The sequence below is a fragment of the Bos javanicus genome, chromosome 12 (assembly GCF_032452875.1).
Source record: "Bos javanicus breed banteng chromosome 12, ARS-OSU_banteng_1.0, whole genome shotgun sequence".
NCBI lineage: Eukaryota > Metazoa > Chordata > Mammalia > Artiodactyla > Bovidae > Bos > Bos javanicus.
Window position 1 is genome coordinate 65,464,010 of NC_083879.1, and position 14,999 is coordinate 65,479,008.

Here is a 14,999-nt window from a genome sequence, read left to right on the forward strand (position 1 = left end):
CCTACCAGGCTCCTCCGTCCATGGGATTTTCCAGGCAAGAGTACTGGAGTGAGTTGCCATTGCCTTCTCTGACAATGTTCCCAGTGTGACCCTCTAAAAGATTTACTGGTCAACAGACAATAGAATCATGAAAAACATTTTACTTTATCTGCATCATGAAGTCTGGCTTTCTTGAAAGTATGAAAATTAAAAGGCTTTATAGTTAAGTATTTTTCCTCCAAAATCCCTAGCTTCATGCAGGCTAGATTAAGGATGATATGGTTGAACAATTAAATGCCCAGGATTTCAAGAGTAAAGCTGTATTGCCCCAGGAGCAATCTCAAAGTAGCAGCTAGCAATTAGCCATTCAGAGCAAAGGGCTGTTTGACTATTTATAACCCCTGACCCTCCACTGCCTTCAGGGGCCCATGTCTCCTTCATATTAAGGAATGAAGATATGGCAGATTCCATTCCTAGGAGCTATAGAACCTGGGTGGAGCTTGGCATTGATACTGTTGCTCAGCTGGTCTTGTTTCCTATGCAGCAGGAACTCTGTGACTTAAGGATGGAGACTTTCACTTACAGTTAAGGTATGTGACATCTGCATGTGTCCACTGGGCCATCTGATTCACACAAACTTGAGCAAATTTGTGTTTGTTTTTAGGTAAGTCAGTGATAAAGGCAGTATTTCAGGTGCCTACCCGAATTTCAGAGACCATAGGTATGGTGGTATAACATTTACACAGTAGATATCTATAAAATCTCTATAGATTATATAGATACAAAATACCTATATAATGCCTATATATTATCTTGTCTACTAGAGCAGGGACTTCTGACTCATGTAGCAATACTGAGAATATAGTCAAGTCCTCAGTAAATATCTATTAACTGATTGAGCAAAGAAATGAATAAGATAAAACCTTGAAATTAGTGACTTGGGCAGGAAAAAGGAAAAGAACACCCAGGGTATAGGTGGAAAGGAAGAAAGAACCAGGTACTTACAAGATTGGTATGACAACGCATTGTCACATGCATACATGCTCAGTCATGTCCAACTCTTTGCGACCCCATAGACTGTAGCCTGCCAGGTTCCTCTCCATGGAATTTTCCAGGCAAAAATACTGGAGTGGGTTGTCATTTCCGGCTCCAGGGAATCTTCCCCACCCAGGGATGGAACCCACATCTCTTGCCTCCCCTGCATTGGCAAGCAAATTCTTTACCACGGGCTCCATCTGGGAAGTCACTATGACAATCCATTAAGTGAAAGTCGCTCAGACGTGTCCTACTCTTTGTAACCTCTTGGACTAGTCCATGGAATTCTACAGGCCAGAATACTGGAGTGGGTAGCCACACTCTCCTCCAGGGGATCTTCCCAACCCCAGGGATCGAACCCAGGTCTGCCAGCAGTGTTTTAAAATATATTCTAATATTGTGTAAAATCGTGTCACACACCCCACCCATGGTAAATCTAATGATATAAATGCAAACATTCTGCTGCAGTTGAAAAAAAAAAATTTCAAGTGTCCTTTCTTTCAGCAAACTCATTGTTAAAGAGGAAGAAACCAAGCTGACATGTGCTGTGGGCTGTTCTAGAACTCTGCACAAATTGTTCTGAGAGAACCCAGGAAGTTTGGGGAAAACCGGGCCAGAAGCACAACTCTGGGCACGAGAGAGAACAAGCAGAAGCTTTCCCAGCGGAGGCCGGGATGCAGGCCATCACTGTGGTAGTGAAGACTCCCAACAGAGGAGTCCAGCTGGGGGCTGCCCAGCTGCTTCACCCTACATAGACCTGCATCAGCCTGGATGAGGGCCATCTTTGTGCCATCGTCTGTCCCCAGGTGAGGGAGGATGGGTTGGGAGGAATTCACCTGCTAGAAAAGCCTCCTTTTCTAACTCATCTTCCTGGAAAGTGAAAGTCACTCAGTCATGTCTGAATTATTGTGACCCCCATGGACTATACAGTGAATTCTCCAGGCCAGAATACTGGAGTGGGTAGCCGTTCCCTTGTCCAGGGGATCTTCCCAACCCAGGGATCAAACCCAGGTCTCCCACATTGCAGGTGGATTCTTTACCAGCTGAGCCACCATCTTCCTGGAGGGGCATCTTTATTCTAATTTGCACAGACACCATCATGCAGCTTGATTAGAGCCATACACTGTGAAAATGTGTGTGTGCTCAGTCATTTCCAACTCTTTGAAACCCCATGGATTGTAGCCAGCCAGGGATTTCCCAGGAAAGAATACTGGAGTGGGTTGCCATTTCCTCCTCCAGGGGATCTCCCCAACCCAGGGATTGAACCCGGGTCTCCCGCATCTTCTGCGTTGGCAGGTGGATTCTTTATCATTTGTGCCATGATGATGAGTCTAATTGCTCACCAAGTGGGTTTCAATTCCTTCTTCTTTCCCAACTTTCTCTCCCATTGTTATAAATACAGAGATGCATTGCTGGGGTGGGGGGAGCTCGAATCTTGTCTCTATTCAGTATTCTTCCAATTTACCCTCTGCTACAGAGAAAATAATATCCCCCAAGATATCTACATATCTACATTCCCCAAAATCTGTGAATACGTGTTACATGACAAAAGGGAATTAATGGTTATAGATAAAATTAATGTTAACTGGTTGACCTTAAAATAGAGAGTATCTTGGAATATTTAGGAGAGTCTCACGTTATCACAAGATTCCTTAAAAGTGGAAGAGGGAGACAAGAGAGGAGGTCGGAATGATGTGATGTGAAGAGGACTGGATACATCTTCACTGGAGGAAGGGACCCCCAGCCGAGGGTGTTAGGCAGCCTTCTTCTAGAAGCTGGGAAAGGGTAGGCAGCGGATTGTTCCCTCAGTCTCCAGGAGGAACACGGAGACTCTAATTGATCCCTTCCTGGTAGCCCAGTGAGACCCAGGTCAGACCTCTGCTTAGGAGAACTGAAAGATAATATACGTGCATTGGTTTAAGCCACTACGTTTGTGGCGATTTGTAACAGCAGCAAAAGGAAACCAACACACTTTCTCTCTGACCCCAAAGACATCCCTGTTTTGCCTCTTTTTGTTTCCAGGTTCCACATCTCTTACTGTTCCTTTGCAATTTCTTGTTAGCATCTCTCGAATATCTCTAAAATATTGTTCTTTCCCAGGTTACACAGTTACTTCTCTTTTCCTGCTCTTCAGGAATCACAAATTTGCTGAACATGGCCCAGATTCAGCCTGTAGCTATGTTTCCATTGGCCTCACAGTGTTTTTTTCAGGAGCCAAATTGAAATGTTCTTAGGTAAGTAAGACATGTGTCCTCTAGTTTTTCATAACTCACCCTACTCCATATTGTATTTCACCCAGCCTACTTCCCCGGCTTAAACTAAGGAAAATCCTTTAAGGTTTTGAGTTGAAGCCCTCGTCTCCTAAAATATAAATAGATAATGAGATGTTGAGATGTTATATACTGGGCTTCCCAAGTGGTGCTAGTGGTAAAGAACCCACCTGCCTGCCAATGCTGGAGACATAAGAGATGCGGGTTTGATTCCTGTGTTGGGAAGATGCCCTAGAGGAGAGCATGGCAACCCTCTCCAGTATTCTTGCCTAGAGAACCCCATGGACAGAGAAGCCTGGTGAGTTGTAGTCCATAGGGTTGCAAAGAGTTGGACATAACTGAAGTGACTTAGCACACATGCAAGATGTTATATTAAAAAGAATTCTTGAGTCAAATAGGTTTAGGAAATGCCAAGATTGATAAAAGTAGGTTGTTATATGACAGAAGTTGACAGCCTTAATTATGCTAATTATCATATATCATATAATATAGGATGTAGATGCAAATGGCATGTGGCATCTCCCCAACTTATGTCCCCATAGAACCTTAGCGAGGACAGCGTCTTATAGGTGGGGTGCTCCAAGTAAGCCGTTGAACAACATGTGTTGTTCAATACACTCTTTTCATTACCGCAACTATCATGCATATTTTTATGTTGCTGCTGCTGCTACTGCTAAATCACTTCAGTCGTGTCCGACTCTGTGTGACCCCATAGATGGCAGCTCACCAGGCTCCCCCGTCCCTGGGATTCTCCAGGCAAGAACACTGGAGTGGGTTGCCATTTCCTTCAATGCATGAAAGTGAAAAGTGAAATAAAGTCGCTCAGTCGTGTCCGACCCTCAGCGACCCTGTGGACCGCAGCCTTCCAGGCTCCTCCATCCATGGGATTTTTAAGGCAGGAGCACTGGAGTGGGGTGCCATCGCCTTCTCCGATCTTTATGTTAATGGCTTCCAAAAGCTATAAACATAATAAATCAGACACAAAGCACACACTGCATGTTACATACTGTTCTAAGCGCTTTCACACATATAAGCCAATACATGATTCTGAATGATAAGAGGCACTATTCTTATCCCAATTTTACAAGTAAAGTAACTAAGATCTAGTGAACTTATCATGTGCCCAATGTCACATGCTAAGAAGGTTACAAAGCTGTAACCCACCTTGTTTCCGAGTCTGCACTGAACCATCTACTTCGAGCACTCACTCTGCTCTTGAACTGGAGGTGTGGGTTCCATATAAGAAAGTACTTTCTACCAGAAGTAGCTGAAAATATAACAAGTCATCTCAGATAAGATTAAATTCACTGTCTCAAAAAGAGGTTTGGAGGACTTCTTAAAAGGGAATTTTCTGGGAGGCACTAGTATTGAAGACATCTAATCTAACCATAAGATCTCTCTAAATATGAGATTCTAAAAGGATAAGAGAATCTATATTGAGTGGAAAGGCAACACGAGCAAAGGTAAGGAATGTTGTTTGAAGCAGACCAGCCTGGCTGTTATGAAAAACTTCACGAAGAATGGTTGCCAAGTAACGTTTCAAATACAAACTGGAATCAGATTGCAGGAAGCCTTGAATGTCAGCAAAAGAGGGATTTGACCTCAATCCTTTGATATGGACTGCTAAAAAGCATTGCATCAGGAAAGTGACGAAGGTTTTAAACATACACACACACACACACACACACGCACGCACGCACATACACACACGTACATAGTGACAAGAAGGAAATGAATCAATTGTCTTGATCTGCTGAGTGGTGACTCGGGTCAGGCCTCTTTGGCATGCTCTATTCCTCCCCTTCCCACTAGGTGGCACCAGAACTCAAAATCAGGTCACCAGAAAAGGCTGTCCCTCTGTTCTTTTTTGTAGGATGACTTTGTATAAGGAAAATTGATGTGATGTGAACATACCAAAAAATATTTTTATAGCCAATTCTTAATTTGCCTTTTCCTTCACCCTGGGGTGTATTTCCCAATAGTTAACAATTTTCAGCTTAACTGACTGTAACATTCTAAAGAACAACTTCTGGGGACCCTGCCAGTTTAGAGCACTAGCGTAGACCAAGTACTGCATCCTCAAGAAATAGCTAACAGCCAGCTGGAAGCTGATACAGTGGAAATTATTCCACTCTTGATGCAATAAGGGGGACCATGGAGGATTTTCAGCAAGCTGGTTGAATTACCTCCTAGAACTGAACTCTAGTTAGAGGATGGAAAGGGGGTGCAAGCCTGAGCTAACTCATTACCTAATTCTTCAGGAAAGAAATAGCGTCCAAAACATTGTCCCTCCTTCCTTTCTGAATGCCTTTTCTTGGTACAAACTATTTTACACAAAAGACAGCTTCTCTTTTAGGTATTTCTTAACTTTTTCCTTTAGTGCCACAGGTCTTATTCTGTCCTTTTAAAGGACGGGAGGAAAGTAGGCTTTCACTTTGTTGGAAAGTCAGTGTGATCACAAATTGACACAGAAAGCAGTCATTTCTGGTCACAAGTAAATTTGTATGTGGTGACAAAGTATCCATAAATCAAGATTCCTGTTTTAAACATCCTAAGACCAGTTCATATGTTTCAAAAAATCAAAAGGCAAATGGCAGAGAGCCCAAATCTTCACAGGTTAAGTGGGCACATGGAATTTTCCCCTAAATCCTTCAAGCTGAAATTTGAGGAGGAAATGCAAAGTTAGTGAACGTGTTACAAAGGAGGCTTTGTTAAAGATACACAGACTCTGTCTAAATACCACAGTCTCAATTTTTCCCTGATTCTAAAGACAAAGGAAAAAAATATGTGTAACATCACTTAATTTCATTTGAAATTTTTATGCTTCTAGTTTTTCTACACCCACCTCTTCTAAAATGGGACATAGAAGAGAGTGGCTAAAATAGATGATAGACTTATGGACTTGGATAAATAATTAATGGCCTGGAGTAATTAGCTGGAAGATGTTTAATCATTAATCTGTCTGAGTCATCACAAGCATTTGCGCCCACTCACAAAGTATTGCACTCATTATGCGTGTATATATTTTGTCAAGATGGAAATTAATATATGATGAGAATGAGCACTTTGAGAAATTAAAATATGAAACAAGTCTGTTTGGTCTCTTCTTTGTTCAAGATAAATGAGATTTCACTTTTCTTTATTTTACCTAATAAGAAAAAAGTTGTAGAAATTCCATCTGTGTGCATAAGCAAGAAGTCAAACTTTTTGGTGAGGGAAGCAAAATAGTTGGCTCATTTTGTCTTTGTTTCGGGACTTTTTCCAGGAGAAAATAAAAGGCCAAACCAAAAACACCTCATTATTAAAGTATCTGGTGAACAATTAGGGTTCTTTCAGAGGACTTCAGGGGAAAAAAAATGTCCTTTAACATAATGCTATTTTGCAATTTATAGCTGTGTTCTTCAATGTGGTGTTTTCCAATACAATTTTATTACAGGCTTTAAATTATACTTTCACAGGAAAGGTCTGCCTTTAAACTTTTAGGTCAGAATTGTTCAGATCTTTTCACACTGAATCAATCAGGTTTAAAGCTGGCAAAATCCTTGGCAGCCTTGTAAATCTTTCAAAAGATGTTATCCAATTACCCTTCATGGGCCACAGGATTCTACAGCGTGACTATTTCCTTCTCTATGAGGAATTAAGTGCTCATGAGAGGTTAGAAAGCAATGGAGTTGAAAAGTAAGGTTTTGCATTTTTTTTCTCCCATTTACATGGTATAGATATAGCTCCAGCTACTAATATATTGTGAGAACTGCCACAGACATTCTGATCTAAACAGTGGCCCTGGTATCACTGAAGTTTTTTTTTTATTTGCTTTAAATTAGCAAAAAAAAAAAAAGAATTAAAAAAAGAAAAAGCACATACTAGTATCAGAATGGTGCGCATTACAAAACCTTATTTAGGACCTGTATTCAGAATTTAGCATAAAGTTATATGCCAAATAGAAAGCACAAGAGATCACTATTTCTCTCAAGTGAATTTGTTTTTCAAGAAAAACAAATTTTTAGGTATACTCTATAAATACACATGGGATTGGAAAAAATAACAAAGAAGATAAATGTACTTCTTTAGTGTGGGTCTTGATCTTCTAAAAAATGTGCTTATTTTCCACTTTTAAAGAAACACATATTCATCTTTGTTAGTTTTTCCTCTAGGTTGTCAATATAGAATACTAATAAAATGCTAAGGAGACATTCAATTTATATAAAAGCTTATTTCATGCCACTTGGCTTTGAGAGGAAGAATTATCATGGGCAGAATCATTTTGAAATAATTTTTCAAGAAAAAGTGTGAATGTGCCTACAGATTTCCTTCATGAAGCCTAGAAAAGCTTTGCTTTCCTTTGTGATGTAAAAGGCTGCTTGGAGGTTATGGGATCCCAGTTGCACCTTTGACCTCAAAGCCTCTGGAGTCATTCATTTGTCATGACCTTTGACCTTTGGCAAATCACAACCCTGACTTATCTGTTTCTCTTGATTTTTACTACCTATAACAAAAGCTCTTTCCCCCTCTGGAATGCATAAGCAGAAGTCATATAAATGTTTAAAAATAGTTTGTCAGCCAACAATCTGGCCAAGAGAAGATAAGTATCATAAACAAAAACAAAAAAATCACAAAGCATGAAGGAAAATATCTAACATTTAAAGTGTCCTCTGGTGGAATAGATTGATTTCAGGGACTACAGTGTGAACAGTTGGCCACATGTTCCCTCTCTTAAAATCTTTGTTTTCTTTGATTTAAAATGTGATGTAGCAAGAGGTGGGAATTTGGTGCTGTTATAAATTGTGCTTCTGATTCTTTGCAGGCTGGTCATTAAAACTTGCAGACATCACCCCTGCAGCTGTGTGTTCATCAACACTTCCTTTTAACCACTATCTAAATTGCTTCCATGTCCAAAGAAATGCAGTTCCCCTTATCAGGATTGTGAGTGAAAGGTGAATATGTGTAAACATTTGGACTAAAACAGAATTGGAACCAACTCAAGTACAGATGAGGAACCAAGACAGTTCATTTTAAAAACGTGTGTAAAAAAAAAATAAAATAAAATAAAAATAAAAATGTGTGTAGGAGCCCTCTGCATCGAACAGTTACTCAGTATATAAAATGTTCAGTCCCAAATATTACTTGGTCTTTTTTTTAACAGTAATTTTCTTTTTTTATTTTATATTTTATTTGATTATTTTTTATAGTAGGTCCCTGTTGGTTATCTATTGTAAATCTAGCAGTATGTACATGTCAATCCCAAATTTAGTCTTTATGATATCAACTGTTACACATGTGTACATTCATGCTTGGTTGCCCAGTTGTGTCTGACTCTTTGTGACCCCAAAGCCTGTAGCCCACCAGGCTCCTCTGTCCATGGAATTTTCCAGGCAAAAATGTGAGTTGCCATTTCTTTCTCCAGGGGATCTTCCATACCCAGGGCTAATACAGACTACTGATTGGTAACTATCAATTGATTTGACCTTTTGCGAGTTTTCCTTTCTAATACTCAAGTTTGTTCATTTGCTTATTTGTTTAAAGCAAATATTAGGGAAGAGGAAGCTTGAACTTATAGTTTAATAAAAGAGTGAAGGCTTAATACAGCAAAGGGTGATGTATGCTTTTTCACCAAGCTGAGAATTAAATGCAATCTCTTTAATACTCTGAGATTTGTCTACTTAAGGAATACTCTTATGGTTACTTATTTCCCAGCCCCCATGAAGATTCTTATTTTTTCTTTTTGCATTAAGATAGACCATTTTAATATTTATTTTGGGGACAGTTTTATTTTTAGCTATTTTTACTGGCTTTATAGTGGAAATCCACCGTTTTTTTTTTTTTTTTTCCTCACAGCTTCTCTTTCTCTAAGGATCAAAAGAAGTGCTTGCTGCTTTGAAAATACAGTCCAAACTGGCACATTGATGATGTTAGTTCTAGATGGACAGTAACCTGGTTTAATTATAATTTAGAAGGAAGATGAAGGGTTTGCCAAGTACTCAAACAAGTCTAGTTAAAATCTTGGCAACAAAGATTTTTCAGTATTTTTAATTCATTTTAAATAGTTGAAAATGGAATCTCTTTTTAAAATCTTAATACAAATCTGTTTATAGAGGTATATCTGCAGTCTATCAATTTTGTAATCTCTAGACAGATTTCAATAGAAAGTTGTACAACTGGTATAACGTTATCCTTCCTGAGGTCGAGGTAGGAAAAAGTGAATGGGCTGCAAACTGTGGAGTGGCAGGTCTACTCTGCTCTCTGAAAGTCTGTGGATACCATGTGACATTCTGTGCTATTTGAATGTGTTTTTTTCCTAATTTTCGCATCTATCACCACAACACCAAAAACTTCCTGCAGCAACCAGAATCTTTCCCCCCTCAGATCTCAGCTAAGGGTCCTGTGGTTTCAAATTAGAAATCTCAGAATTCACTCTTCATTACTTTCCCATTGGAATATTTATGACTTCCTGTAGAGCTAGTCTTCAATAAAATTTAATTAACCATATGGAAATTGGAGGGAATTTGTTGAGTTCTAAAAGTGTTTTGAGTCTGAAAGTTGAGTCAATAGAAGATAAATTGACCCCTTAATTTCACAGAAATCTGATACATCATTTGGATAAGATAACTAAATGATGGACATTATCCATGTTTTAAGTGTTTCCCCTACTTTAAGCCATTCAAATAAGGCTGTCTCTCGTTTTTTCTCCTTCTTCCTGAAAAAACGGGGTCTAGAATTTTTACAACTGTGATTTTTAATTAATAATACATGAAAGATAATAAACAAATTTTACTTAGGGTTTTAGAAGGGTAATACTAACAGCATTATTTCTTAAGACCCCTTTGATCTCAGTGTACACCTCTAGAGCAAGGCATTTTTGAAATGTAAAACATCAGTCTCATTGCTCTTGCCGCCCATCACCTCACCCCAACAACCACAGGCACAATTCTGCTTAACATATGTCAGTCACTATCCATCCAGATAGAGCAGACTTTCTCAACATGGCTGCCATTGACAATATGGATGGGATGATTCCTGGTTGTGGGGATTGTCACTTCTCATTTTAGAAGATACAGACTGGTCTCTATCCCCAGATACTAATATCACTCTCCCCAAGTGGTAACAACCAAAAATGTCTTCCATGCCATGCTGCTGTGCTAAGTCGCTTCAGTCATGTCTGACTCACGTCTTCAGATATTGCCAAATGTCCCCAAATTCCTGTCGGCTGTGAATCACTGAGAGAGAAATTAAATGCTCAAAAAAAAGTCTGCATGTCCTTTTCCTACCTATCAAATCCTGTATTATTCAGAGTTCTCCAGAGAAACAAAACCAATAGTATGTGTGTGTGTTTATTCACTAAGTCCTGTCTGACTCTTGGCAACCCCATGGACTATAGCCTGCCAAGCTCCTCTGTCCATGGGATTTCCCAGGCAAGAATACTGGAGTGAGTTGTCATTTCCTTCTCCAGGGGATCTTCCCGACTCAGGGATTGAACCCAGGTTTCCTGCATAGCAGGCAGATTCTTTACTACTGAGCCACCTGGAAAGTCCTTATAGATAGTGTGGTATCAATAGAAAGAGATTTATTATAAGGAATCGGATCACATAAACAGGGAGGCTGGCAAGTCCAAATCCACAGCATGGCCCAGCAGGTGGGAGACCCAGGAGAATGGATGGAACAGGTGAAGTTAAAGGCGGTCCACTGGAGACTTCACCTCCCTCAGTGATCCCTTCCCAAGAAGAGATCCTCAGCCTTCAGGGACACAGACCTTCCTTCAGTTCCTTGAACATATATTCTTGCGCATCTCGGGTCTTTGCCACCTGATATGCCCAGTTGTGCGGCACTTTTTGCCACCACATCCTGTCATTGAGCAACTAACTCCTTTCCATTAACATTCTCTTGTGCTTCCTGATGGCATTTTCCCCAGCCTTCTTGGGTAGGTAACCTCTTCTCTAATTTTGCTTCCACAGCACTTATGCAGCTTCTTCAAATCACTTAGCACTGCAAAGTCCTTGGGGCCCTTTCATTTTTATTTTGCTCTGTAGCCCCAGTACCTGGCATATAGTAAGTACAGTTGTTCTTTGGTATCCACAGAAGGTTGGCTCCAGGAGCCCAGTGAATACCAAAATCCATCGATGCTCAAGTCCTTCATATAAAATGACATAGTATTTACATATAGCCTATACACATGGTCTCAGATACTAAAATCATCTCTAGACTACTTATGATACCTCATACAATGTAAACACCATGTATATATTTGCTAGAGCACAGGAAACCAGTTTTGTTTGGGAGAACTTTCTAGAATTCTTTTTTCAGAATATTCTCAATTCTGGTCAAATCCATAGATGTGGAACCCACAGATACAGAGCTGAATATTTGTTGGCCACCTGAACAAATGAATGAACATTTACCCCAAATAGTTTTCAGATGATTACTGGCTTCCCAAGTGATCGTTGGTGAAATTACTGATACCCTAGGCCTCATTCCCACTGTTTCTTATTCCAATCCTTTTGAACACTGTAAAACACATCACTTTTTTTATACTACAGGAGCACTTGTCTGTTTTTTGTTGTTGTTTGTTTATTTATTTATCCATATTTGGCTGTGATGGGTCTTTGTTGGCAGTGCCGGCTCCTCACTGTGGTGGCTTCAGTTGCTGCAGAGCACAGGCTCTTGGGCATGTGGGCTTCAGCAGTTGCAGCTTGTGGGCTCTACAGCATGGGCTCAGTAGTTGTAGCACACAGCCTTAGTTGCCCTGTGGCATGTGGGATCTTAGTTCCCCGAACAGGGATCGAACCCACGTCCCCTGCATTGTCAAGAAGACTCAACCACTGGACCACCAGCGAAGCCCCATGTCATGAGCATTTGTAAATACACTCTATACATTTTGGAATTTAACACCTTAAGGAAAGGTAGGTATCAGCGATCAAAGTATTGTCTCTGGGCTCCAAATTCACCCCTCAGCTCCTTGCTTTGTGATACTGGAGTTGGAACACATGAAGATTTCTCCTTTGCCATTTGGTACCATACTAAGCTTTGTCAATAGAGTGTGTCACAGGAGGGACAGTGCCAGAGAGACTTCATTTGACTGGATTGCATCCTCTCATCTTGTCCCTCAGATGCAGCTGCTAGAGGTGTGGGTTCAGCAGGTCCAGTTGCACAGCCCTCTGGCAAGTTTTGCCAGGACCCCAATGGAAGTCTCTGAAATCAGTTCCTCCTCACCAGCCCCTTCCAGCTGGCCATAACCAGTTTTGTCCTAGGGCTATTCAGTGAACTATTCTGCCACTGGATGGGTCCAGTCACACTCTCACCAGTGAATTCCAAATCTGTGTTGGAGAGGGTGCCCAACCCTCACTCTAATTGTCTTCCTTCATCAGGTACTGTCTCTCAGTGCTAGGGGATTGTTCGAGTTCTCCTTTATGCCCTCTGAGAGGCTATATACTTGCTGCTGCTACTGCTACTGCTAAGTCACTTCAGTTGTATCGGACTCTGTGCGACCCCATAGATGGCAGCCCACCAGACTCGCCGTCCCTGGGATTCTCCAGGCAAGAACACTGGAGTGGGTTGCCACTTCCTTCTCCAATGCATGAAAGTGAAAAGTGAAAGCGAAGTTGCTCGGTGGTGTCCAAGTCTTAGTGACCCCATGGACTGCAGCCCACCAGGCTCCTCCGCCCATGGGATTTTCCAGGCAAGAGTACTGGAGTGGGGTGCCATTGCCTTCTCTATATACTTGCTACCAGTTAATAATTCTTTGTATTAAATGATCTCTTTTCAAATTACTGGTGTGAATTCTGTTTCCTATAACTCTGAAACAGCAGATCAATGAATTAAAAAGTCTGAATACACGCACATGAACACACGCATGTAGTTTTATTTCAAGAACATTGAAATATGCCTTTCTAAGATGAAACACTGTAACAAACAGCTTTTTAAGGACATCCTATAATGATCAGTATCCAAGAAACAGAATTTTACTGCTGGATGGAGTCCAAACGGCCACTCAGCCCCTTTTTTTCAGTGGAAGCATCACAGTCACAAGAGGTTAAAGTGACTTCATATCCTGAGTGGATGTAAGACCCTGGGGACCTGATAGGAGGCAGCTCCTCCATAAAATGTTCCCCCACTCTGTGCCCCACCCCCATTCCCAGGGAAGATGCTCTCTGGACCTTCACAAGATGACTCACTGGCTTTTTTATGAGGACTCATGGGAGGGAGAGATTTCTCTCAATTCTAAGTACCAGAAATAATTATGCTTCTTCTTAACAACTGCTCCAGATTTAGCTCATAGACAATGTGAATTATGTAAATGCTCATCTTCCATTTAGGACGGTGGCCAGGAAGCTCCTGGCCAGGGGACAGCACCTCAGGACAGACATACCTTTTGCATCCCCACCCTCCTCCCGCTTAATCTCAGCTCTTTTCTATCCAGTGTTCCCCTTTCCCTTGATTTTAACCCTTATTATCTTATTACACATCAGACCCTTTAAAACAATGATTTAAGAATAGGCTCACTATCAGCTCTACTCCAAAATAAAATAAAATTTTTTAAATGGATAGGTTAGCTATAAAAATATTCAAGTACAAACCTTCAGTTTTCCTTATGCTCACTTCAACATTCTTTTCATTACATTGTGTTTGCTGACAATGGAAAGGAGTTTAAATACTTACATACTCCCCAAAATGGGTGCACCTTGAACACCTAAAAGCAATGTGTTCAAACGTTTCAAAATATCCCCTGTCGAATGTGCTGTATGTTGCAGGGAGCTCAACCTGGTCCTCTGTGGTCGTCTAGGTCCTCCTGGTCCTCTAGGTCCACAATCTAGAGGGGTGGATGGGGTGGGAGGTGGGAGAGAGGTTTAAGAAGGGGGCACATATGTATAACCTATGTCTGGTTTGTGTTACTGTGTGGCAGAAACCAAGACAACATTGTAAAGCAATTATCCTCCAATTAGAAATAAATAAAATCACCTGTCACTTGCTTACCTAATTAATATGCTTAATAAATTGTCCAAATAATAGAAATATTTATCAACTTCTTAGCTGTTCTGTCAGTGCAAAGACATCCAAGCTGATAAAGCCTGACTATAGCAAAGCTGGCCATAGGTTCAGCAAAGATAATCTTTTATCTTTTTCTTACCAGTTCATTGAATTATAGTGTCAAAATTCGGTTTGTTTCAAGGATGGTCATTTAGCCATGTTCCTCAAAATACAGAGGGGGAAAAAAAATCTCTTCTCTGTCCTTTTTCTTTATTTTTATGATCTTATTATTTTTTCTTGCTGAATAAGCCCCTTTCTTTTTTGTGAGTCTCTCTGGGATGGTGAGAGATGGCTATTCGGAACCTTATTTACACCCAGGCGCCCTCATGTTTCTGTGCTTCTGTAGCCCAGCTCTCCACCTGCCATTTATCATGGGCAGTGACTAAGACTTTCTAAGGGCAAAATAAATATTTGCTGAATAAATCCTCAGAGCTGCTACCAAATATGGAAAGTACTGGAGACAAAGAAGCAATCTCTGATATAAAGTAGCTGCAGCTGGAAATACAGAAATTGCATGAAATTCCTGATCTTCTCCTCATAATTCCCCCAAATGGGAAAGGTTTCTTTTTTGTTTCTTTCTGTACTGAAGCTGAAAAGCCATATACTTTTGGCTTTGTCTGATTTCAAAGACATTTTTCTGACCAATGTTTTTCTTATTTTCCTTCACTTCAGAGAAACCCAGGCACTTCGTGCCCT

At 40.6% G+C, this 14,999-nt stretch overlaps 1 long non-coding RNA gene across 3 annotated transcripts in view; it reads left to right on the forward strand.

Annotated features, from left to right (window-relative positions):
• LOC133258521 (uncharacterized) overlaps positions 1-8,501 on the forward strand; it is a 34,479-nt gene extending 25,978 nt beyond the window's left edge. The window contains exons 2-4 of one of the 3 annotated variants that reach the window (XR_009740065.1): positions 1,519-1,820; positions 3,115-3,248; positions 8,089-8,501. This is a non-coding gene — a long non-coding RNA (uncharacterized LOC133258521). The remainder of the gene's footprint in view (positions 1-1,518; positions 1,821-3,114; positions 3,249-8,088) is intronic. The other 2 variants (XR_009740067.1, XR_009740066.1) reach the window with 2 other exon arrangements.
• The last annotated feature ends 6,498 nt before the right edge of the window (positions 8,502-14,999 follow it).